This window comes from Anoplophora glabripennis, unplaced genomic scaffold (assembly GCF_000390285.2).
Source record: "Anoplophora glabripennis isolate ALB-LARVAE unplaced genomic scaffold, Agla_2.0 scaffold421, whole genome shotgun sequence".
Taxonomy (NCBI): Eukaryota; Metazoa; Arthropoda; class Insecta; order Coleoptera; family Cerambycidae; genus Anoplophora; species Anoplophora glabripennis.
In genome coordinates, this window is record NW_019416614.1 from 67,622 (window position 1) to 72,544 (window position 4,923).

The window sequence follows — 4,923 nt, forward strand, 5'->3', positions numbered from 1 at the left end:
AATTAAAACCGGCATTTTCGTTGAAATTTCACAACTTTCTAAGATGCCATTAATTATTAAATAAATTAATAAATAAATGGAACTTACCTATCTTGTAAAATAAAGTTCAAGCGTTAAAATGAGATGTCGTGCATCTCAATCCGTCCAGTAGAACCAGATGTGGTAAAATTAGTGCGCATGGAGACGGAAAATGTAAGAAATTTGCACTAAATTTGCAATAACTTTGGTTAAAGTTAATTTTTTTTAATTTTCAAAAAAATACATATTTGTGTGAAGGTTCGTCGTATCAGCTGACCGTAGTATGGGTACGAACGAAAGGGCGCTGTTCGAAAAGATAAACAAATCTGTGGCTGATATCGTCACCGCCTGTGTTTTATAAACATACAGCGATAAGTTTAAAAAGGGAGAGACTTCTCAGTGCCTATTTAGCTTTGATAGACGTAGCTTACTCTGGAATGATTATACCGATTTATAAAGTGGAGATTTGTAGAGTATATTAATATTAAATAATTATTATTAGAAGTGTTGTGTTTATATCAGAAGTGGGATTAAATAAATATATAAATAAAAACAGGTGATACAAGTGTACCTACCATACAATTATGGGGAAACATAGACGTAGACGGCAAAGTAGCAGTTCTTCCAGTAGCAGCAGTAGCGATGCTGAAAGCAGTCGGAGAACAAGAAAAATAAAGAAAAATAGCGGCAAGTCATGTACACCGGAAAGCAGTCGAAGAGCAAGAAAAACCAGGAAAAATAGTGACAGGTCCTACACACCAGAATTACCATCACATGCAACTGGTTCAGGTTTGACAGAAATTATTAATATACTTAAGCATGATTATAGACCAAAATTAAACATGACGGTCAAGGATGATGACATAACTGAGTTTAACCCCATAACTGACAATGTGAATGAATGGATTGCGAGGATAGATGAGCATGCCGGTGTGTATCGTTGGGATGACATAAATATTTGTCACTTGGCTATAAATAAGTTAAAGGGCCCCGCAGAAAAGTGGTATAAGAGTTTACCGTCGATTCCTAAAACGTGGTTAGAGTGGAAGACACTTTTAGTGCGTACGTTCCCACCTACAAGGGATATACATTTGTTAATGACAGAAATGTTAGCTCTTAAACCACAATCTAATCAAAGTTTATACGAATATTGCTTTGAAAAGTTAGCCCTAATTAAGAAAATGCATTTAAACTTAACTGGACTGGACGAAGTTAATCTTATAGTTGGTGGGCTCGATAATAACAATGTAAAATTTGCTGTGAAAGCGGCAAATATTGATGATCCTTCGAGATTAGCGGTCTATTTAAAAGCGTTTGAGCCGAACATGACAGGGTTCAACGAAAGAAAGGACGAGTCAATATTTCTTTCATCGAATGCTATGAAAATGCGCCCTCAGCTGACGGAGACCCACAGACGTAAATCTCGAACCTTTACCGCTGTGTGTTACAAATGTAACCGTCCGGGTCATAAACAAATTAATTGCCTTCAGAATGCCAAACAGGGTGACCAGCGTTTACATTGTGTTTATTGTCGACAGAGAGGACATACAATAGATAACTGTTTCAAGAAAAATAGGAATAAAGACGTCTTAACAGGTAATAACCCAATAAAAAATAATAGACAAGTTTTACTAATATCTAAAAGTGAAAATAAAAACAAATTTTATAAATCCGTGTTTATTGGGGAAAACAAAGCCCAGTGCTTCATTGATTTTGGCAGCGAGTGTTCAATTACAACCTTCGAAATTGCCCGTAAACTGAACTTAAAACTTGATAAACTGATTGAACCTATCACACTTACTGCTTTTGGTGGCCAAGAAATCAAAGTTACTAATAAAACAACATGTTGTGTTAGAATTGACACTGTAAAATTAATTATCGACATTTTAGTGCTTGATAAGTGTTTGCCGGGAGTAGATTTAGTTGTCGGACAAAATTTTACTGAAGACATAGGTATTAGATATTGCCGTGTTGGTGATGAATTGCGTTTTAGTAACGCGATGAACGTAAATGCGGTGCAAGTGCACTCAAATATTCTAATCAAAACCGGAACTGAGGATGAAACAATACGGCGGCAGCTTCAAACCATTATCGAAAAATATTCAACATGTTTTCCGTTGGATACGGGGAAATTGGGAACAATTGCTGGAACAGAAATGGAAATAAAACTTAAAACCGAGCAACCTATAGTACAACGACCTTATAGATTAGCTGAAGCAGAGAAGCACGTCTTACGAGGGTTGATCAACGAATTGTTAGAAGCTGGCGTCGTTAGGCCATCACAGTCACAATTTGCTAGCCCAGTCATTATGGTAAAGAAAAAGACAGGGCAACACCGATTGTGTGTGGATTATCGCCTTGTTAACAAACAGACTGTGAAGGAAAACTACCCCTTGCCGTTAATCGAGGACTTGATAGATCGGTTAACAGGCCAAAAGTATTTCACAATTTTAGACTGTCGATCGGGATATCATCAGATCAAAATGTCACAAGAGTCAATCCCAATTACAGCATTCATAACTCCGGAGGGTAAATTTGAATATCTGAAGGTTCCATTCGGATTGAAGAATGCTCCTTATGTATTCCAAAGGGCTATCGACCAAATAATGGGAGATCTTCGTTACAAAAAAGTACTAGTGTACTTGGATGACATTTTGATTCCATCAAAGACCTTAGATGAAGGGTTAGAAACCTTAGATATTGTTTTACAACGATTACAACTACATGGCGTCAGTCTAAATATGGAGAAATGTTACTTTCTCCATGACAAGATCGAGTATTTGGGATATATTATTAAGGATGGACAAATTAGCCCAAACATTGAGAAAGTAACGGCCATTAAAGAGTTCCCAACTCCAAAAGATGTCCATCAAGTTCGACAATTCCTTGGTTTAGTGGGACATTTCAGAAAGTTTGTGCCCCAATTTGCACTGGTGAGCAAACCAATGACTGTATTGTTGAAAAAGAATACAAACTGGTCATGGTCTGCGTCTCAACAAAATGCGTTCGAAAAACTAAAAGAACTCATGGTTAAAGAACCTATCCTAATTCTTTATGACGCTAAGAGAGAGACCATCCTCTACACTGATGCATGCCGCATAGGAATTGCAGGAATGTTAATACAAGTTGAGGAAGGAAAAGAGAAGGTCGTCGGATATTATAGCAGAACTACCTCTCCAACAGAGCAAAGGTATCACTCATTCGAGCTGGAAACTCTTGCTATTGTTCAGTCGGTCAAGAGGTTCAGGCACTATTTAATTGGAGTCCAGTTCAAAATATACACCGATTGTGCAGCGGTCAAAAATGCGATATCAAAGAAAGATCTGAACAGGCGTATAGGAAGATGGATTCTTGATTTACAAGAATATGATTTCGAAATTCTGCATCGACCAGGGAATCGAATGGCGCATGTCGATGCCTTAAGCCGAAATCCCACTACCGATAGTAGTCTCGGAATTTATGCAACATTCTTAACAGAGGATGATTGGTTATTGGTTGCCCAAGAAGCGGATTCGAATGTTAGTAGTGTTAAAAGAATACTACAATCCGGCGAACGTGACTGTAACAAGAATATATTTAATGAATATGACTTACGGAAAGGTAGAGTATATCGCAGAACAGCACATGGCAACAGAGCGGTGCTGCCCAAGACTTGTAGGTGGCAAATCTTAAGATTTAATCACGATGATATAGGTCATTTCTCGTTCGACAAGACCTACGAACGAGTTGCCAATAAATTCTGGTTTCCCAAAATGAGGAAGTTTATAAAGAAATATGTTCAAGCTTGCATCAATTGTATGTATTTTAAATCACCATCAGGTAAACGACATGGTTACCTTCATCCAATCTCAAAAATCCCACGTCCATTCCATACGATTCATATTGACCACTTGGGTCCCATGTGCAGAAGTAAACAGGGCAATCAATATGTCCTAACTATTGTCGATGCTTTTACCAAATTCTGCTTCGTAAGAGCTGTTCGGAATACAAAAGCCAAATATGTTGTGGAGGAACTCAATACGATCGTCCAAACCTTTGGGGTTCCTAAACGTATAATCAGTGACAGAGGTAAAGCTTTCATTTCAAGAAAATTTAAAGAATTTTGTGGGTCTAAAAACATAACACACCATCTTAATGCCGTGGGGATGCCCCGTGGGAATGGCCAAGTTGAAAGATACAATAAGACCATTTTAGATGCATTATCGACGATGGGCGCTAATAAAGATGACGATGAGTGGGACGACAACATTCTGAACATTCAATTGGGCATTAACAACACAGTCAATAGGGCAATAGATACTACCCCATCTGAAGTATTACTGGGGTATCGATCTGGCCCAAGTAATGTTGGCACTCTGAATGATCATGAAGATCATGAGACGGTTGACGTAACCGCTTTGCGAACCAAGATTAAGGATAAGGTGGAAGCTGTGCAGGCCTATCAAAAGAGCAGTTTTGATGCACATCGAGCCCAACCAGTGAGTTATTCTGTAGGTGATTTGGTGTTGGTGAAGATATCATCTATCGTTAGTACCGGGCAGAGTAGAAAATTGGTTCCTAAGTGGAAAGGACCTTTCAAAATATCACAGGTTCTTGAGAATGACCGATACCAAGTGAAAGGGTTGTTTGGATCAGAAAGATCTAAGATACCATATACTGGAGTCTATGCTACTGAGCATATTAAGAAATGGGTAGCACCAACACCAGAATAATAAGGGCTTTGGCGAGGTAAGGCTCTTCGTTTTCTCGAGCCATGTTTGGCCGTCGGAAAACGTGTCGTCTCTGTGTTGCGAAACCGTCGAGACTAGCGTTTTCCTGTGCCATGTTTTGCCGTCGGAGGACGTGTCGTCTCTGTGTTGCGAAACCGTCGAGACTAGCGTTTTCCTGTGCCATGTTTTGCCGTCG